Genomic DNA, 22725 nt, shown 5'->3' with positions numbered 1-22725 from the left:
CTTGAATGTGTCCAAAGGAGGCAAGGAGGCTGGTGAGGGGCTTGGAACACAAACCCTGTGAGGAACAGCTGAGGGAGCTGTGGTTGTTTAGCCTGGAGAAAAGGAGACTCAGGGGTGACCTTATCACTCTCTAGAACTGCCTGAAAGGTGGCTGTAGCCCGCTCAGGGTTGGTCTCTTCTCCCAGGCAACAACTGACAGAACAACAGGACACAGTCTTAAGCAGCATCAACGGAAGTTTAGGTCAGACATTATAAAAAAATTCTTCACAGAAAGAGTGACTGGGCATTGGAATCATCTCTCCAGGGAGGTGGTGGAGTCACTGTCCCAGGAAATGCTTAAAAAAAACCCTGGATGTGGCACTCTGTGCCATGGTTTAGTTGATAAGGAGGTGTTAGGTCATAAATTGGACTTGATAATCTCAAAAAGTCTTTTCCAACCCAGTTCATTCTCTGATCTTGTCTGCACTCATGCTCCTTCCCCAGGCCTAAGACAAAATCAATGATGTACAAATCCTCCAGCTGGACTGCCCAACACTACTCTGTTGGATGCTTTGCTCTCCTGGAAAACCAGAACAAATTAATGGCAGTTCTGCATCGTGTTCCCTTTCTCTCCAATTTAAAGCCACGCCCTTTAGTCATGATATGGTTAGTATAAAATAACCTGGCCCTGCCCACACAGATGGAGCTCCAGGCTCCATCTTCCTCCTGGCAACTGTGATGAAATTAACTCTGTCCTAGCCAATATTAGGACAAGTGTGAAATTAAGATCATAGAATAATGATGAAGAATTAAAGAATAGAGGTTTAAATGTGCCTTAACTGTTAACGAGGGAGTGAGGGAGAATACAGAGGAGTACAGCCCAAACTTGGAGTGATCTTTCTTTGACTGGTGATATGTATATGAGCAGTTGCTTCCCATACACTTTGCCACAGTGGGAACTTTTGTCCTAATGCATTGACCAGGATATGCTAACCAGATCTCACCTCTGCCAGGCCTAGAATTAGCATCTTCCTATTACAAGTTCTTCCCTTCTGTCCATGACCTCAAGTTTCCACTGTGATGACTTATTTTACAGGCAAGTACCTTCCGTGGCCTTGACAGTTTGAGACAGGAATCTGTGTTAAGTCCTTACACCCACCCCATGGCTCAAATACTATCCTCCAGGAACTTTGTTCCTCAGCTCACAGGCTGGCCACAAGGGTGATGTATATGAAGCAATAGTAGGAGAACAGACAGAAGCAGTAACACGAGCAATCATACAGTGTACAATAGCTATCCCAATCATTAAAAATGCAAATCCAATGGCAAGCATCAACTCAAGTCTCATTAGCCATTTCTCCTACCCCCTGAGTCCCAAGGACAAAAGTACTGACATTATCCAGGAATTGGGGCTAACTCCTAAAAAGACTGTTGTGGGCTTGGAGTGATTGATAGCTGTTTCTTTAATTCTGGCTTGGGCTTCTTCAGTTGATGCCACTGCATTGTGGACAGTGATACAACATTCAGTTTTATTAGGATTTAATATTTCACATACCCCTTATTCTTTTAATAATAACAACATATCTACTAAAACCTTTTTTGACACTTTTTTGGACTTGCAAGTTAAGGTCTCTGAACACATACCTGATCCAATTATTCAAGATGTACCTTCAACATAAAAAGTTCTCCTTCAAAATACAAAAAAGCTTTCATGCAAAAGGTTCTCAAGCAAACTCATCAATCCATTGGCCCACATTCTATTTCTCCATAGACTACAGCTCTGGAGAGGCAGAGGGAGGAAGACAGAGAGAGGGATCCAGTAATGTCCCATGGGCCCTTCTTCACCCTGGGCTTGGTGGTAGGCACCTCCAAGTCATTTTTCCAGGGGTACCAGCTATACAGTTCAAGTTGCACGTATCCATGGGAGCATACCCCCTTAACTTGGAGAGATCTGTTTGACTGATGGTAACTGTACGAGCAGTTGCTTCCTTTCACACACTTCGCTACAGTATGAATCTTTGTCTGGGTGCATTAGCCAGGAGGCACTCACTAACCAGATTTCACCTCCTCCAGGCCTAGAATTAGCATCCTTCTGCTGCGACTTCCTCCCTTTTCCGCTATCTAAAGTTGCTGCTATGCAAGCTTATCTTACAGCAACTTCCTTCTGAGGCCTGGACAGGCAACTGTGCTCTTTAAGTCTTTATCTGTGGGTTATATCAGAACCACTCTGTACACTAAAACTTACCTAAAATCATGACTTCAGTTCCTTTTAAAAAAGCAAGGGCTGTTAAATGGAAGTAGAAACTCAAACGCATGTTTTTGATCAAGTAACACATAAAGAGCCTTGCTTCACAACATGTATGTTAAAACTAAGAGACAGTTTTCCCCTGATCTTATTTCAGCACACTCTGTGCTAAGAACACTGTAAATAAAACACAGCCCACGATCAAACATCAGATCTGAAACAGGAACTGCTGTTGCCCAAGCTGTTGAAACTCTAAGATAGCAATGTTTTGATTTTAGATTTCTTATTTCAGAACAATAAAAAAATTGCTCAAAGAATACAAAAACTGAACACAAAACAAACTAGCAGTGTACAATACACCGCATCCTGAAAATAATCTAAAATACCTGAACCTTATCTAAAGATTACATTTGAGTAAAATACAGTCAGAGATCAAATACCTATGAACAGCAAAGCTTTGCCTATAGACCCTATTTGATAAGTTAAATCAATTAAAGCTTCTAAATTACATTTTTAAAGACTTTTTTAAAATTTTTAAAATTACATTTTAAAGACTTTTAATTACATTTTTAAAGGAATTTTTTCTGTTTCTCCAAATAATGTAAATCAGTATTAGCATCTTTTCTAGAAGGATTTTTAAATTTGCTGTGAGGCACCGCTATTCAAGAGTTCAACAACTATTAAAGGCAAAGTTGAGCAACCTTTACACTTGTCTCATTCTAATTGCATAGCTTTCTCTATAAAAGCACAATTCATTACTTCCATGTTCATTAGAGCTCTGCTTTTCTCACATCTCTCAACATTTTAAGTACATGCATAATGACCATTTAAGAGATGAGGCAAGTCGCAACAGGCACACAACAGCAGTGGCTAGTGACACCACATGTGCACATTCAAATGCTTCTGTCGAGGGTATCAGGTTAACAGGTCTGTGCCACTGGCAGCACCTACTGGGCTGCCCACGTTTACCATACACTGGTTACTCTTCTAGACTGGTAGGGTCTCTCTACCTCTCAAAACCACTTGTCACTCTATAGTTTCTAAAGCTATCTGCCACTCTGAAATACTGAACTAAAGTAAGCCAAGAATTCTCTCACTTATTTTAAAATACCACACTTCTCAAGCACTGCCTTACACTCTTTCTGCTTTATCCCTCTCCCTGACTTCAGACTTTGGTCTTTCTTGCATTTAAGTCATTCTACCATTGCTTCACAGAAAAAGTCCTTCAGTCATTTGACCACGACCAGTTCAATCAGTTGCTCAACTTTTTACATAGTTCCTCATACCAATAATTTTGGGATTGCTGCAGCATTTTTTTCTGTCATAGGCTGTTTGCAGAACCAACCAAAACTAACATTACACACTTCTCTGTGGTTTCTGGTTTCTACTGAGGGCTACTTGTCACAAATAAACTTATACACATTAGCTCTGAAAAACTGTATTTCAGTCAACATCAGAACCACTAGCATAAAGAATATCATTGAACACAAAGCAGAAGTCTCAGTGTCTTCAACAGTGTAACAAGTAAAACTATAAATTACAGTTGCAATCTTATCCAGCCCACAAATGCTGGACAGAAAACATGGGGATTTATGAAGCTCTGTTGCAGTGGGTCTTTGGTTAAGTATGCATAAACAACAACTGTTCAATGCTTATTCCTTTCAAACTGAAGTGATTCATTAGCAGTTCACTAATTTTTTCCACTTAAAAAAACCCTATGTGCTTAACAAAGACATACTCTTTATATTCATCAATTTCTTATCTTTGATACAAAGTTTGACATACTTAAACAAGAATATAGTTTCTTTCTGCGGAAAAAAAAAAAATCACTGTTTTTCCTAACTATATCATAAAGAAACTTAAGTTTTGATTGAAGTTTCATTATATATTTTCTTTAAATATTTTTGAAGCATACATCCAGAGTAAGAAGTACTAATGACAAGCACAAGCAGTCAAAAGGAACTGCAAATAAGCAGTACCACAAAATTCTTAAATGCCTTCTTAGAAACACTCCCCAAATACACTCATCTTACTAATTCAAAATGCAGTAAAAGGAAGCCATTTTAATCCCTCAATTTACACCATTTTCTGACCAGCTACACACTGCTCTTTTCACCATTTTGTTAGTAGACTGATGTTTCACTGTGGAGTCTTAGAACCAATGATCCCTTTCTGCCTTTCACCCAAGAATGCCTGATTTATAATTAATTAGGCCATCCAAATTAATGAAAGGGCTATAGCAAATATTCAGTTCATCAGCTAGTAATGAAAAAAACCCACAGAATCATTCAGGTCAGAAAATACCTCCAAAATTAAGTGTCCTTTGACGGAACACCATCTTGTTTGCCAACTGGACCGCAGCACTAAGTGCTACATCCAGTAATTTCTTTCATACTTCCCTGGGCAGCCTGTAACTCTATTTTCAAAAGTATTTCTAGCTCTTCGTCCACAAACACTTATGATAGTGAAGCACTGAATCAAACATGTTTGTCAGAAAATTGGTATCTGACAAGTCATGTCATACATCATCTTCAGTTATATATTCAAAAGTTTTAATTAGCTGACAGCAGGGCACACCTATGCCCATACATTGGAACTTCCTAAAGTCTAAAAGAGAAAATGTTTTTTAAATATTATTTGAAGTATTACTTAAGCTCTTCTGTTGTTTTTGTACTTTATAAGAGAACACTATTTTCCATTACAGTACATAAAACTCAACAAATTCCACACTTGATCTTATATTACTAGTCACAACTTTCAGAACAAAAGAGACAGTACAGAACTATTATGCAAATTTCCTTGAGTTTAAAGTAAATAATTTTACCAAAATCTGGAAATCAATTGAAATTAATGTTAAGAGGCCAAGTCCTACTTCAGTAGGCCTAAGTTCACCAGCCTTTCTTCCTTGATGAGTTAACATGGCGAATACACCTACCTGGCATCAGAAACAGTAATTAAATCTTTCTTTTGCTTTGCTTGTTTGCATGGCTTTTGCTTTCCCTATAAAATTGCCTTCCTCCCAACCCATGAGTTTTCTGGCTTTTACCCTTCCAATTCTCTCGTGACCCTGCTGGTGTGGGAGTGAGCAAGTGGCTGCATAGGCCTTGATTGCCAGCTGGGTTTAACCATAACACAAGCCTTACCACTCTGTTCTACTAACATGCAGGTAGTCCTGTGACCTAATACAGGAAAACAATCCTGGCCCTCAAAGCATGATGAATTTATCACACCATAATGAATTTCATAATGTCCAGCTCTCTTCAACATCTGCATTGATGACTTAAGAAAAATATACTGGCTTTTCTGGGTAACAGTAGAAGATCATTTTCATTTCAACAGCAGACAATAACCAAAGGCAACTCATGACTGACAAATCTGGTGGCCTTCTACAGTGTTGGTGGATGAAGGGAGAGTGACTAATGTCATCTACCTGGATTTCTGCGAAGTATTAAATACTGTTCTGTACAACACCCTTGCCTCTAGAGACATGATTTGACAACTTAACAAATAAGAAATTGGTTGGAGAGTTGCACTCGAAAAGGTTGTGGTCTACAGCTCAATACCCAAGTGGAGAGCAGTGATGAGTGGTGTCCTCAGGAGTCAGTGTGATCTGAATTGTTTGTCATCTTTGTCAGCAACAGAGACAGTGGGATCAAATGCACTCTCATCAAATATGCTGAAGAGACCAGGCTGTGTGGGGCAGTCCACATGCTGGAGGGAAGTGCTGCCATCCAGAGGGACGTGGACAGGCTTAAGAGGTGGGTCTGTGGAAAACTCATGAAGCTCAAGAGAGCCAAGTGCAAGGTGCTGTACTTGGGTTGATGCAATCTCAAGCACAAATACAGACATTGAGCAGACAATTAGTTGAAGAGTAGCCACAGAGAGAAAGACTTGGGGGTGTTGGTGGATGAGCAGACCAACGTGACTCAGTAATGCATGTCTGCAGTCCAGAAAATCAATCATACCCTGGGCTGCATCAAAAGTAGTGTGACCAAAAAGTCCGGGAAGGTGATATTGTCCCTCTAGTCCACTCTCACAAGACCACACCTGCAATACTGCATCCGGATCTCTGGCCCCCAGCAGAGACGAGAAGACAAACATGACTTGTTGGACTAAGTCCAGAGGAGGGCGACTAAGCTGCAAGGTCAGGCTTAAGAGAGTTGGGGTTGTCTTGCCTGGAAAAGAGGAGGTTTTGGGGCAACTTTACTGTGGCCTTCCAGTACTGAAGAGGACTTACAAGAAAGCTGGAGAAAGACTTTTTACCATGGCAAATAGCAACAGGACATGAGGGAGCGACTTCAAAGTAAGAGAGAGTAGGTTTAGATCAGGTATTAGGAAGAAATTCCTTACTGTGCAGGTGGTGAAGCACTAGAACAGGCTGCTCAGAAAACTTGTGGATGCTCTACCTTTCCAAGTGTTCAAGGCCATGCTGTATGATGCTTTCAGTATCTTAGTTTAGTGGAAAGTGTCTATGCCCATGGCAGAAGAGTTGGAACATGACGATCTTTAAGGTCCCTTCAAATTTTATGATTTTTAAGATCCATATAGCCTTATACCACAAAAAACCTGCTATGCCAAAAAAGACCCCTAATCAAATCCCCTCTAAACTAACTAACCTGAATTCAAGGTTTTATCCTCAGCCCAGTTCTCTTCAACATCTTCATTAAAGACTTGGACACATGACTCAAACGGGTACTAAATAAGTCTGACAAGGACACTAAATGAGAGGAGATGTTGACTCCCTCAAGGACTGAGAGATACCTTGACAAATTAGAGATGAGTGATCACCAACCCTATGACGTTTAACAAGGGCAAGAGCTGACTCCTGCACCTGGGACAACCCTGGACGAGGCTACAGGCTGAGGAACAAGAGGTTTCAAGAGCAGCACTATAGAAAGGGACCTGGAGGCCCTGGTCAAAACAAAGTTGAGTATCAGCCAGCAGTGCCCTGGCAGCCAGGAAGGCCAACCCTGCCCTGCCCTGCCCTGGGGTGCATCAGGCACAGCATTGCCAATGAGGAAAGGAAGGGGACTGTCCCACTCTGCTCTGCACTGGTTCAGCCTCACCTTGAGTGCTGTGTGAAGTTTTGGGTGCCACAGTATGAAAAAAAATATTTTAAGTTGTTAGAGAACATCCGAAAGAGAGCCACAAGGATGGTAAAGGATCTGGAGGGGAAGCCTTATGACAAGTGGCTGAGGTCATTTGGTCTGTTCAGCCTCAAGGAGACTAAGGGGAGACCTCATTGAAGTCTACAGCTTCCTCATGAGGGGAAGCAGAGGGAAAACAGAGGGGAAGCTCTTCACTTTCACAACCAGTGACAGACTCTGAGCAAACAGCATGAAGCTCAGTCAGGGGAGGCTTAGGATGGTTTTCAGGAAAAGGTTTTCCACTCAGAGGGTGGTTGGGCACTACAACAGGCTCTCCAGGGAAGGGGTCTGTCTAGTGAAAGTGTAAGAGCTTCCCTTCCTGTACCATGCCATGCATAATAAAATATAACCTTAGAGAATCAGGCCTTAAAAGTCCTCAAAATTATAATCTCTTTCTTTTGTTTATTTGATGGTAGATTAAATTTAATGTAGCCAAAGCAAATTTTCCAAGTCTTGTATTTCTATTTACCATTTATCTACACTTTCTATTTTTACTTTTAAAATACACTGCTTAAAATTATTCTCTGTAAGCATGCTTTCATTTTATCTTTAAAATTTTTAATGGAACTTCAATGAAAACTAACTCAAGGACATACTAAGCATGGTTTATCAGAACTCAGGAGATCACACAGCAGGTCATTACCTATAAGCACCTTATACATCTCAAGAAACTCATCTTCCTAATAAAAACTACCTCTGAGTACAGACCTACAATTTATTATTTATATTTAAAGCTCCCATAAGTATAAGCTAAATTAAAACATGTTTTCACCTAAGAAGTTAAGCTGACAGATGAAAACAGTATCTTTTCTGACACAATTCTCTCACAATACTTCACTGTATTTAAGAAAAAAAAAAAAAAAAACTGCTACGATATTAAGAGTTTTGTTTTCAATTACAAATCCTTATGGAGGAAATTTTTTTTTTTTCGAAACAATGAAATGATGATGAAGTAACAACAAATTTCCAGACAACCTAGTATATGCAAGCACCTATAAAATCACCACATTTTACAAGCATACTCAATACCTGCATCGTCAACACAGAAAAATTAATGCAATGACCTTCAACAACAATTTCTCCATTTTGCCTTCATAAATACTAGTAGCTGTGGTAGAGTGGACACTGCTCAACCCTCAGGCAATCAGCAATAAATGTGCCTTGTTACTTCTACTAAGCAAAACAATCCAAGATGGGGGACAATTCATTACAGTTTTAAAAATCTGGTTCCTAAAAAGCACTAAAAGATGATCAGTTCTACTGAGCTTACATTATCATCAAATAAAGTGAGAATTCCCCTTTAAATAATTACAAATTAATTTTTATCATTCCGACCCACTAGTGGCAGATACCTCTGCTGGGAAAATCATCCTGTAAACAATCAGATATACTATGCTTCAGTAAAACTTGGACTATTTAATTGTCCACAGCACAACCTTTCAACTTGCATCCTTATTTAGCTATCAGGAATAGAAGTTATTAGAGTGAAAGCAACATAAAAACCAACACAAAAATTTGCTAGTAGAACATAACCAGCAAATTTCTAACAAATTCTCTGAATTCAGGAACTTGCTTAGCATCTTATATGTACATGATACACAGAGCAATTTTTGTAACAGCATCAGAAGTGCAGATGTACATCATCATGTTATCATTCCCCTATCCTACCAAATAAACAAACCCAAAGACTAGCTGGTCTTTCTACTTGTGGAATTTAAAAAATGCACAAAGGACAAAGGAATTCACTTCACTTTCTACAGAAGAAAGGTGTACTTCAATCACACTTTATCTATTTTTCAATCTATTTTTTCCATTAAAAAGGCAATAATGAAACTAATGGAACATCCAGCCCCGTATTGTTGTGTGGGAATTTCCCCATCTCTGTCCAGAGGTTTCAAAAGTTCTCAACCTTCCCATAAAGAACTGACAGTTGCAGCTGCAAGACAGTTGGCCCAGCTCAACAGTTCACAGATGAAGGCTTCTTCCATTGTCCAGGCCTTTGAATCAATTGGAAAGAGATTAGGAACCTCCAATCAAAACTTTCTTAATTTTATTTACATGTTATATGGTTTTATATGGTCCTGAAATTCTTCAGAGAAAGAAAAGATGACAGAAAACATCTATACAATGCCATTACTAAAGACATCATACGTCAGTGGTTATGAAGTTATATCCTAAAACCACTAATTTTTAAATGCCAAACCTCAACTCATACAGGTTGATTATAAGTAAGAAGCAGTGGTAACACTACATAGTAACTAAGCCAGACATCAGCTGTTGATTGCAATTAAAAATAGGCACAAGATTTTGCCGGAAAAGGAATTGCTAGTTGTCAACATGTACAGCTAAAAAAAATCCAACCCACTGAAAAAAAAAGGTGATAAATTAAAATAAAGAAAAATGAGACTAATGAGGTAAAAGAAAGTAGAAAATTACATACACACACCATATCCAGAATGCAGAAACAAAATGAAAAAAGCTCAATTAACTCCAGTTTTTAAATTTACTCTTACACTAAATTCAATTATGTTTCTGAAATTCACATGAACTTTCAAGGCAAACTGCAGGATTGCCACTTTAAGCATTCATAAATAAATAGCCTAGGAAACAAAGGAAGGTGAAATTCTCCAGAAATTAATTTCAGAAAACCTTGAAGGCTTAGTATGGCTTCTTACAAGTTATCAACAGTGAAGCTGTGCAAAAGTAGAGCATTTTACTAAAATTAAACTGATTGAAAGGTAATAGTTTCTTATTTGATCTGCTTCCCACATAGGCAATATTACAATTAGATTAAATATTCAGCTAAGGACTCACTGACATTTTGACATACATTTGCCCTTTGAAGAATTCCTTGCTCTCTCTTGGTTCAAAAAGTAAATTGCAAAAATTGAACGAAAAATGCAAAAAAAATTTTCTTAAATCGGATATTAAAAACACACATTTTGGCTTTTCTACTGAATAAGGATGAAGCTACTGAGGGGGTTAGAAAACTGACTCATGCCAAATGAGCTTACAAGAGCTTCCTAAAAAAAAACCAAAAAAAACCAAAAAAAAAACCTCAACAAATGAAATATACTTGTCAACTTGCAAGTTTCACACTAAATCATGTAGTGGTTTTTAAATAAATAAGTTTCTAGTCTATTTTCTTTCTAATGGCTAAGAACAAATGTATGTTTTCCTATACATATAGATGGCAGAGCAAAACTAATTTTGAAAACAAAAAAATTTTCCTAGTACTGCAACATTATGCACACCTAGAACAATAAAGACACACATACTGCATTTTAAAAGACTTTTCTTATAGCTCTTGTCTACTCTTCTCTCAAGCAGCATGGCCAAGCACAATCTCCTTTATGACTGAATGATTTGCCTATGCCAAGAAAAGACGGAGTTCAAGTGTTATTCTGTCCTTCTACTTTGGAATCATCATTACCTACCAAAGTTTAGCCAAACAGCTTTAAAAACAGTGACAATACTTAAAATACACTTAGTAAAATTAAGATATTTCTTTTCACTATATTGCTTCAGTTCTTCCTATGACTTTGCACAATATACTAAGACTCTGTAGTACAACTGCTTTTTAAAGCATCATCTCACAGGCAATACAAAAATACTTGCTGCTTTAACCTCATGTTATGTTCTAACCCACAGCCTGATCATTTGGTACTTACATGGTGCTCCACACTTAAAGTAATCTTACAAAGTAAAGCTTTTTTTAAAAAATGTGAAGAAGAGATCTAGTACTTACTCAAAGCCACGATAACTCCCCTGCATCACTTTCTTCAAAGGTAAATTTTAACCCACTCCTAATTGTTCGTTCTACTGCAAATAACTTTACAATTAATCACACAGCAAGAACCTGCACAGACAGCACAGCAAGTTGTCACAGGCTTGTGCAATCACCCCGAACCAGCACACTTTTGCATCATGGCAAATATGAACCAAGTTAGCTTCTCAGTTGATCACAGAGCTGGAACACATCTCTACAAGGTCAGGTTGAGAGGTGGAGTTGTTCCACTTGGAAAAGAGCAGCTTTTCAGTACCTGAAGATGACCTACAAGAAGGCTGGAGAAAGACTTTACCAAGGCAAGTAGCTACAGGACATGGGGGAGTGGTTTCAAAATAAGAGAGCATAGGTTTAGATCAGGCGTTACAAAGAAATTCTTGACTGTGCAGATGTTGAGGCACTGGAGCAGCTGCTCAGAGTAGCTGCGGATGCCTCCTCTCTCGACGTGTTCGAAGTCTGGCTGAATGAGCCTTTGAGCATCCTGGTCTAGGGGAAAGTGTACCTACCTGTCTATGACAAGGGACTCAGAACTAGGTGATCTTTCAGGTCCATTCCAAACCAAGCCACTTCATGGTTTGAGAACTTTCCTTTCTGGTAGGTAACTATCCTACCCTCCCGCAAATAAAAAAAAACCAAAAACCCATGCACGAAAGTAACAGCTACCCAGGACATGACAGCAGCACTGCACAATCACTGGGTTGGCTATCACTCTATGGTAAATTCAAGTGAACTTTCAGTTTTACGATACAATAATTTTGTTCTCAGTCATGCTTTTATCAACAGAAGTGACCCAAATAATTTATTATAACTCTAAGCAAGTTTACTCAATTTGGTTTGGAAATATTTACAACAGGTCTCTGGAAATTGGGGAGGAAAATGTCCATTTAAAAAGAGTAGGGCACTTCTGTTCTCTGTTCGTGTCTCCTCAAGGAGTATGCTTTGGTCAGCCTTTGTCAGAAGACTAGGTTTAATTTTTATTGTGCTAATCAGAGAGCGATCCAAAGCCTAAAGGAGCACACCAACATTCTGGAAGAGCAAGCCTAGGGCAAACATAAGTACCCTTGCAGTTAGAATGCAAATGGAGTGGTAGGGTACTGCACTTATAAGTTAGTCAGGTTGAGTAATCATGGCGCATCAAACTCTTGCTTGAGAAGGCTGGAAGATCTTTCCAAGTGTCATTTTAAGTGCATAACAACCACTTCTCAAAAATCCAGGCTAGCAGTGCTGCTACACACACCTTCAAACACAGAGGGAACATACGCAGCATATAGTTTTTAGGGGCAGGGAGATGATCTCCATTAGATGGACCACTTGCAAGCTTTCTCATCTGTGCATCATAAGTACCAAATTATTCTTTGTGTTTTTGAGCACCTTGAGAAGATGCTACTGCAAAACTAAATTAAACCTAGGAATAATACAAAAAATTCCTAAACTAATGTAAGAATTTGTGACACAAATACTTGCAAATAAAATACTTGTGCAACACGGCAACCACCTACCAACTCTTAATGCAAACAAAGCACATAAACATTCAAAATTCTTATAAGGACAAGCTATTATTCACAGCATTGACTATAAAATCAAAATTTACCCCACTCAAAGTAATCAGTGAGGATATTACCTGTAAGTAGTAATTCAGCCCTCACAAAGAAAAAAACAAGTAGGACCAAAAAATACTAAAAAGAGATAACATTAGAAAATAGTTATCTACATTAGCTTTCAATACAACCAAAAGTACAACAAGATTTGCCACAAGATCATTTATTCATAGATTTGAGACTCATGTATCCAAATTTCTCCCATCACAGTAGCTACAACCATAACAGACAGTTTTTAATAAATCAGATATTATCTTGGGTTTCCACTGGACACAAACACTGATTGTCCCTATTCTAATAAAAACATAGCTCCCCTTCTTAAATCAGCTAACAGCAGGAAGAATTAAGAGTGAATATACTGATAAACTTTGGCTCTTCTAGTCAGAGGAAAATGGATAATTTTTTTAGAAATTACTGCAATGAAGGAGCAAACAATACCACTTTTGCAAAATGAAGCATGATCACCTTGATGGATACTAAACTCATATTCCAAACATAGGAAAAATTCTCACTACACACCTGGTTTTAAGAAAAGCTTATAGACATAGTTAGACAATTCAAACCAGTAGCATTTTTCATCCTATCTTTGCAATGACTGGGGGGAAAAAACCCAGAAAAAACACTGAGCAGTCCTAAACTGAGTTTGTCTTATCTACTTCCTTCACATTCATCCATTTTAGCTTATATTAAATCAGTTCTCAAATGCATTCATGTAACTGTCCACAGTGGAATCACAAACCAGTTAAATGAAAGCACTCACTGTTAAGAATGGCAGACTCTTGCCGGGGCTACTAACAAAAAATGAGATGTTAGTTTTTCCATATTCACTCATTGTCTAAAAATCTTGGCCTAAAGAGATCACCACATTTAAATAGTAAATCGCTGCAATAGATGTCAAAGTTGCAATCTGCATAACAGCAAGTTACTGAAAACAAAATTCAGCATTGTATTATTATATGAGCTCTAATTGCAGCTAACACACTCAGTTCTCTAAGTCTGAAAAGTCAGTGAAAGAACAAAAACTGTTCCTTTAAAAAAGGATAAATTAGCTGTAGAAAATTTATATCAGATACTTGCAACATTAATTTAAATACTGCAGTCAGCACTGGATTCATCATCAAAGACAACTGTACCTTATTAAACCACCAATGATACATTCTTATCTAAGCTGAGAACCATCAGCATTGACATAACATGTTATCTTCTTTCCTTGTGTACAGTCCTTCCACACCTTTGGTGAAAAAACACAGCACACCCTGCCTAAGTGCGTCTGTGTGAGCAATTGTTGGTAAAGAGCAAGACACAGAGAGAAAAGTTCAACTGTCAAACCAGTGACTCCCCTTAAGAGCTGTGGAGACATCAGAACACACCAATCCTCATACCACTAGTATATGTTAAAAAGAACATTAGAAAAATGCACAAAATATTAGTTCTGATTTTACTACAGTATCTGCATACTCATGAAACTAATAAGTAGATCTGAAGTATTTAAGCAGATGACAACTATTTCAAGTTACTCTGGGAAGTTATTTACTGGACTGTGAAAAAAATGAACTTTAAGACAATATCTGCATGTTTTTGAGTACAGCCGTCTTAAAACACAACGTCATTCTCTAGTTGCAGAAGGGTAACAAAACGACGTCAAACATTCCAAAAGACCAATCACCTTGGAATTACTTGTTCTCTACCACTCTGTGTCTGACCCACAGTAAACCTGCTTTCCTTTTCTTAATTTGGTGACAAGCTGTATTCAAAATGCTGCTCTGAAACTACTGCACTGTGCATGCAGCACAAATAGAAATGAAATTAAATGTAAATAAGTGATGATAGAATTTGGAGGTAGAACTTCCAGCAGCAGCAACAGGTAAATGTAGGTTTTTTTTTTTTTTTTTTTTTTTTTTTTTTTTTTTTTTTTTTTTTTGTTGGTGTTTTGTTTTTTATAATTGCATTTTCTCTCTGGAAAGTTTTATATCTGATCTGAACTAGATTCCCCTATAAACATTTAAGTGTATCTCCTGAGATTCTGCATCGACCTGGATATTGGTAGTAACAACAATCCTCTCAAAACCATACACATCTCTCTTCTCTTTTGAAAATGCACATGCTTATTTGAAGGGAGGACTAAATTGTCTTGTGGTCCTTGAAACAAAGTTGAGTCTACTCAGCTGGGCAGCAGAACAGGGGAAATACAGAAACTGAAGAAGAGAAAAAGTGATGTGTCTTCCAGCAAACAGGATCTCAGGAAGCAGGATATTCTTCCCCATAAAATCAGGTGAGGCTTTCTAGAAGTCTGTGCTGGAGATAATCAAAGCACACACTACAACAACCAGACTTCTGCCTTTTTTTGCTTATGCCAGTGAATTATTAAAAAAAATATGGATATTGATCTAAACCAATATCCAACTATGACAGACAAAGACTCTCTAACAGTTTAAAGTTAGAAAGTGTATGTTTATTACGACGCCGGGCAGCGGGGATGGCTCCCAAATACACACCGCAATTTACAGATGATCACAGGGTCTTTTACGTACAGCACTATGGAATACACAAACCACAAATGCATATTCATAACTCTGGCACATCCCATTCCCCGCTTCGTATGGTAATTAGCCCAAAAAGCCATTAAGCATGAGTAGTTTGTTCTTTGAAATGGGTCGGTGGTCTTTTTTATAGGGTGGGGTCTCAAAATGATGAAGAAAGATGAGTCTTCCTCAACTCTGACTTTTTAACCTTTAGTGTTACGTGACAGCTGAATCCTGTTTTTCCAGGACTGTTTGATTTATGATTGTATTGTATTCATGGAGTCTATTGATTATTCAGGATGTAAAAGCCTAGTCTGACAGGTTCCATGATTTATCAGTTCCTTCAATCCGGCTTCTGTTAACAAAAGGGAAGCTTAACTACCTTACCTCAGCAATATTTATTTTAAATAAAGTTCTTAATTCTTCTAAATCAATGCTTCACCAGTGCCATATTGTGCCACCCCCAGCCAAACAAACTCTCCTAGAAATGTGATTAGAGGCTTAGGTACAACCAAAACCTGAGATGTTTATTCACACCATCACTTTTCCTTCTCAGTTAAATTAAGAGCAAAAGAAAAAAACTGCTTTAAACAAATCCATGCAAATTCAGTTCTTCAAGCCTCTAGCCTAAAACTATCTCTAATGCAATGTCTATTTCACTGCTGGTTAGACACCAAGGTTACAGCATTTGAAAATGCACTTTTCATTCACTGTTAATACAGCCACAGAGTGGCACGAAGTAACATTAACCTGTCTGATCTCTTTCCATACAAGCCACAGGTGTAAGCACTGTAAACACAGTGCTGGGGCTTAAGAATCTTCCTCTGGATTCTTTCTCTCAGGGAATCTTCTCCCATATGTGTTGCTAGGAGACAGTAACGACCGGGTACTTAGGAGAGACAAGAGAAGTGGCCACAGCTCAGGGGAGGGGTACAGCTGGCTACTCTCCCTGGGGTTTCTCTGGGAAGGGCAGAGATGCCTCGAGAATTGTGCTGCAAAAAGAAAGGGCTGGGGCAGCTACGAAGTCTCTTGCACTCAGCTCTGGAGGACAGCAGAGCTGCTGCTTGGGGAAAGGAAGTCACCGACGTTGCTGGAGCCCAGCCCAGTCCTGCTTCCTCTGCCGTGGGCTGAGCCTCTGCTCCTGAAAGCAGCCACTGAACTGGGACATTATTAACACCTCCCTCACTAAAAAAGGGACTTTTCACCATCTGCTGGGCTGCCTCAGGAGAAAACGCCAGGATCCCAAGCCCTTTCCCCTCCCAGGCAGCCTTTTCCCTGCCTTGCTCAAAGCCAGGCTGCCCCTTCCCCACCCCCACAGTGTTGGGGTTTTTTCTGGCCACTGCTCTGAGTTTTCACTACACTGTAGCCCTGTGCACGCTGCCTGGCACAACACCCTGTGGTTCCAGCTACAGCTGTGAGGTTTCTGATACATATCATCCACCATTCTGGGACTTGCTCATTTCTCCTTCCCAGCTTGCTGCTCTGAGGTCCCCGCTACAGCTCCTTTTGCCGTCCAGAGGGGACACCAGGATGGGCTGCTCCTGGAGGTTTGTAAAGGAAACCCCTATTCCATCCCTCCCGCCAGTGCATCCCGCACTGTCCCCGGGGAGAGTGGGCTGGGCCCGCGCCACAGCGCCCCCTGCCGGCGCGGGGGAACCACCGCACCCGCCCCGCCCACCGGGGCCACCAGCGCCCCCTGCCGGCTGCGCCCGGAACCGTCCAGCGGGGAAAGCGCTGGAACAGCGGGAAGAGACTTCATTGGGATTTCTGCTCTTGTTCGTCATCGCTGCCACTGCTGTTGTTTGTTTGCCTTGTTACACACGCTAGTAAAGAACTGTTACTCCATTTCTCATATATTTGCCTGAAAGCCTCTTAATTTCAAAATGACAACAATTTGGAGGGAAGGGCATCATAATTTGCATTCCAAGGGAGGCTCCTGCCTTCTCTAGCAAGACACCTATCTTTCAAACCAAGACACATAGGTAAAACAGAAGGCTGAACCGAGTAAAATTCCCCCCAAATCGAACAGACAGGAATGTCTGCTTGCCCTCTAATCTTCTGTCTAGCATCTAAAGTATGTACGCTTTACTGACAAAACGGAGGTGCAGAAACAGAGATGTAATTCACCTGAGATGTACTCCTGCACTCTAGGAACTGAACACTTTCGTGCGTATTCACTCCTCCCTTCAGCAGTAGGGAGAGATGACCCAGAGGCCAGCTGCTCTGCCTATTAACATAAAGCTGTAAGAATATTCACCAGGCTGTCTGAACACCTGCATATCCCTTAACCCTAAAAGCCCTCAAGAACAGATTTCTGTGAAGTCACAGGAAAGTCAGAATCTACTGTTAAGCTGCTTCTGAAGGTATGATTGTCAGACTACAGATTTTGGCCTACCATATGTCATGAAATCTCAGCATCACAATACCTCATTTGTAGTTCTACTGACACCTAAACAACCAATTATTAGGTTTGTAGGTTGCTTTTCACCAACAAGACAAAGAACTTCTAAAGGGGATTTCTGAAGAAAAAGGTAATTACATCCATTCAACAAAGCTTTCTGCAACTGGAACGTTTTGAGAAAGGAGTAAATTGATCTCTAACTTGTTTGCTCCCATTCTAGCGTCACTGTGATGGTTTAGCTCATTATCTATAACATACATGGTTAATAAACATGACAGGCAAGCTATCATCCAGCATCAGTCAACTCTTTCCCAAGGAAAATTTTATGAGTTACACAAACTCCATATTTGAAGCATTATTTTTACTAGTTTTTATTATTCCTAAAAAAACTGAAGAAAGAAGGTCTAATCTACACCCACTTTTGAGTGCACAATTTAAACTAGAAGAAAGTTACAGATATTCTGCAGAATATATAGGAATACTTCCCAGTCTATGGCACGTACTTAACCTTTGCTTACTAAAAGAACCCTAAGCACAACTCTGGACTTCAGCAAACTCTGGACTTCAGTGTTTGTCATGGTCTCTAGAAAAGTTTATCAAAAAAACTTTACAGAATTTTTGCTGGCGAACGAATCTAGAACATGTTTTTTCTTGTGCTATACAGATCACAAAACACAATTAAATCTAGACGGTGAAAACTTCCCCCATTTAAAAATTTCATCTGAAATCACAAGATAATATACCAGACTTAAGCTGCCTTGGTTCCACATAACTAGCAATGACTTCCATGTAGGAAAGATAAACACTACCTTAGGAAAAACTTCAAACAGTTCTGAAACAATTACTTGATTTTAATAAATCAAATAGACCAAAAGTCTGACATCTAATGACTCTTTCTGTCTTTACCCACCTAGGGTAAGAAATCATAATCTAGCAAAGTTCTTTTACATTTAGATTGGATTCAAAGAAGTACATGGAAAAAGAAGTTGGGCAGTTGACTTTTGCTTGTTTTGTTGTTGTTTATGGGTTTTTTTGAAGTCTATTGACTATTTTGAAGCTGGTGACACTTTACGGACTTTAGCACAACGGCATAATCCACCTAGAACAGCTTACTATACTACAAAGTAATAACTAATTGATACAGCTCCATTTTGTTCAAAATACTATATGAAACAGAAGGTCTTAAGTTCAGTACCTATTCTGTGTAAGTCAATTATTTACTAAATCACTGAAATCCACGGAACTGATTTTGAAATAAGCACCTACACTCAACGTATTTGTAGGTGCAGAACTACAATTGGAATTGGAATATTCCACAATAACATTAAAAAATCACACCAAAAAAACCAAAAAAACTCCAAAAAAAAAAAAAAAAAACTCCAAAAAAAAAAAAAAAAAAAAAAAAAAAAAGCAAACAAACCCCAAACCCAATCAAGCTAATCAAATTTTAGGCATTTTTAAGTCTTATCAAAGAGTATAAATTCATCAAAGCATTTAAAAAACTTCTCAACCAAGGTAGAATTACTGCAAAAATTAAAGTATGATTAGGTATCAGTTACAACTAAAAGACACCACAGGTAATCATTACTATTTCTATACATTCCATTTTGTGAAACCAAAGTAGTGAAGTTTCCAAGTCAGTCATTCAAGACCTCATATAACATAGATTTTTTAGCAGTTTCACAACATATATTACAGGAAAAAAAATAAAAAAACATAACCTGGATTTGTAGAACCAACCTCCACAACCTGAAAGCCAAATCCATTCACCTCCTGAATTCTGTATGTCTTTAGCAAATTCACATTTTACTCCATAACAGAATATCAACTTCAGCCACCACACGGTGAAAAGCAGTTAGTTCAAATTAAATTATTTCACCATTTTTTGAAATGGATCAGTAATGAGGTCCCTTTGTCTCTGGAACCAACTGTTCACAGCTAAATACCACCAGTTACCTGCACTGTTTTAAGGATCTCAGCATATTCATGACATATTCACGTCAGAGATGTAGACGGAAGCAAGTTCTATGTATTCATAAAGAGAAGTCAAATTCCCCATTCTTTTAAGGTAATGATGACATCTAGATAGCACCTGGACAGCAACTGGGATACATCTTGACATACAGGAGATACTCAAACGGAGAACTAGTGTCAAGAAAGATCAGCATGCAACCTTACATCATAAAGTAACTGACCACTAAAGAGCAGTAAGAGAAGGAACACAAGAAAAACAACAAATAAAAAAATTCTTTCACACCTTCTGTGAGAAACAAGCTATCTAACCACACAACAGGAAACAACTCTCTCTAAGAGTTTTCTCTCTTTTGGTTCAGCTTCAATGAACAGCTTTCTAAGATGGTTTTGTTATATGTATACGTGTTGCCTAATTATCCAATTAAAAAAAAAAAGGTAGCAGCAATTTTAATTTTGGCAGCTTAAAATTTACAATAATTTTGCTAATAGTAAATAATACACTGGTTCCAATAATAACAATAATTCATAAGCAAATATAGACCGCAGGGTATGGAGCAGGACTTTGAATCCTGCCTCACTTACAAACGAGATGACCCAAATTAACCCTTTCATACTGTGTATCATCATCCATCTCCTCCTATTTTGATTTGTAAAATCTACATCACTACCCTCATCACTGTCTTTACTACACATGCTCCACCATCACTTTTTCGGGGGTCTCATCACCTTTGAGGGTCATCAGAGTAAGGCTTCTCATCTTCCTCACGTGTCCTTTTAGCAACCTTTCTAATCATACATGTGTATTAAGCTTGTATTGTATAAGTGAATACTATGTTTGAACATTAAGGCAATAAATTTCATATAATTAACAATTTTCCTGGAGTTCCCCCAAATTCTCCTGTCTCCCAGATAAATTTAGCTAGTCTTATCTTAGTTGTTTCTGTTTTCTACTCTTTACTGAACATCTGCAGAAGGAGGGGGAACCCTCGTCCCCCTCCTCCTTGGCATTGCATTTTTAACTACTATTTTATTATTTTAAAATACTGACTACTGTTTCAATTTTGTCAGCACAAATCATACCTATTTACCACAGTTTTCTTTATAAACCAGTTTGTTGAATTGCTTTTTGTCACCCATGGAAACATGTTCTCATGCCATACTATCAAGAAATCAAGTTTGATCTTTCTATTACCTGCTGAAAAAAAAGGAAAGGAGACAAGAAAACCAAAATGGAACAATGAGAAGTTTGCAGCAAAAGGCTTCATTGTTTGGAAAGGAAAAAAAAAAAGGTTAAAAAATGCTGGTTTGCTTCAGTAAATAGAATCCTTCTAAAAATATTTCATTTGTCAAACATTAAGCGACTCACATACTACATTAACACACAGCTCTTGCATCAGCTAAAGGTATACAGATCTGAACATGTCAAAGAGTGCAGCCTGGCAACAGATAGAAGGGAAAGATACTGGGTAACAAGAGGATGAAAGAATACTCAGACTGCGAAAATATAAAGTACTGATAAGAATATGCTAAACGTTTATTACCTTTAGGCCTATATGCTACTTGGTAATTTCATCAATATTTAGAACTACACTGAGTCACAATTTACTTGATTAAAGATCTATTGAAAAGCACTCCTGGTTTTAAAAAATTATTAACTCCTAACTTCTTCCAGCAAGCTGATCATTGAGATGGCATTTCTGGCAGTCTTATTTTTCCTCAGTCTTATCTGCCAAAGAGATTTTGAAAACAAAGTTTTACTACTTTCAGGTTTTTATTTTGTTTGAATACATGGCTCACAATGGCAAGGACACAGGAGTGTCTTCAGTAAGTGAAGATACAGAGATTTGGCAAGTTCTTCAACTACATCTGCTCCTTCTGGGATACAAAGGCCCACAATCCTGATTTTTGACTAAATCAACACAACCAAGACAGAAAGAAAAATCTTCTGTGTCACAGAAAAGAATACAATGACAAGCTAAAGCAAAGATCCTATAGACAAGAAATTTCACCAAGATGATGAAATAGAGATAAATTTTACAGAATAAAATTTAGCTCTAGCAACAAAACTGCAATGTAACAGAGTTAAATGTGACTACTTTTAAGGAATCTATTACTTAAAGACATGTTGTAGATGGCTTATTCTTATTTTGTTTATTTTGATCTTCAGCCTAAGAAGTGGTTTAAGTATCTGAGAGCCTGCTGAGGGAAGAGCTGCACACTTCAACACATTTCACATTTTTAGTAGGTGAGCATAATTTCAAAATGCGGTAGTAATCACATTAAAGGACAAATTAACTACAAGTGGTAAGACTATTCCAATTTAGGCAATATTGCTTTCAGACTGAAAAAAAAAAAAAGTAACTGCCTGCTGCAGGAATCTACTGATGTATAAGGCTAGACTTTTGCTTTGACTTTTCCATCTAGAAGTAACACAGTTGCCTCAGAAGCCATGACGTAGACACGCATTCCAAAATGATATTTCAACTTGGATGACTTCTTTTAAGTTTTATGTTATTGTAAATTCTTTCTATATATTATTTTCTCCATAATCAATGTTTGCTAATCAATGCTTATTAATGGGGATGGAAAAAGCAGCAGAAAGACGTATGCATATAGAATATTTAATTAGCATATTTCTATCCCAGTAAAACCTGCAAGGTTACGCCATTCCAATGCTTTTCCACTAGAAGCTTCTACAGCAAAGCAGACAAAAGACAACATAGCTAGGAGGTTTGTTACTTAAGAGCAGTCCTCAGAAACTATGGCTATCCGTGTGCACAAAGACCATGTCTCTAAGTACGATCCTTGAAAAATTAAACACTTACTTCAAATTACAGTAACATGTCTAGAAAGCAAATATAAAGTATCATGTCTTCACATCTTCGGCATTCACCCTTATTTTACAAGCTAGAAATAAAACCATTTAATGGCACACCACTTTAGATATGTTTGAACTACCTTCAAGTGTTTTGGTTTTACGTCACCAACAGCAAAAAAATAAGCCATATTTATCAAAGCCAGAAGAGGGTGCTCTGAATAACTGAGGTGGAGGATACTGAACTAAGCATTTGC

At 38.4% G+C, this 22725-nt stretch overlaps 1 protein-coding gene across 5 annotated transcripts in view; it reads right to left on the bottom strand.

The window, feature by feature from the left end:
• Positions 1 to 22725, bottom strand: part of SPIN1 (spindlin 1) — a 59225-nt gene that overhangs the window by 34493 nt on the left and 2007 nt on the right. Inside the window, exon 2 of one of the 5 annotated variants that reach the window (XM_083884548.1) lies at positions 20734 to 20845. The exons of the other annotated variants lie outside the window; for them this stretch is intronic. The gene's annotated coding sequence lies outside the window, so the exon portion shown is untranslated. The remainder of the gene's footprint in view (positions 1 to 20733; positions 20846 to 22725) is intronic. 5 annotated transcript variants of the gene reach the window in all.

This window comes from Zosterops lateralis (assembly GCF_965231275.1).
Source record: "Zosterops lateralis genome assembly, chromosome: Z".
NCBI classification, from domain to species: Eukaryota; Metazoa; Chordata; class Aves; order Passeriformes; family Zosteropidae; genus Zosterops; species Zosterops lateralis.
Note: the sequence above shows the minus strand (reverse complement) of the source record. Positions and strands in the feature narration are given on the sequence as shown.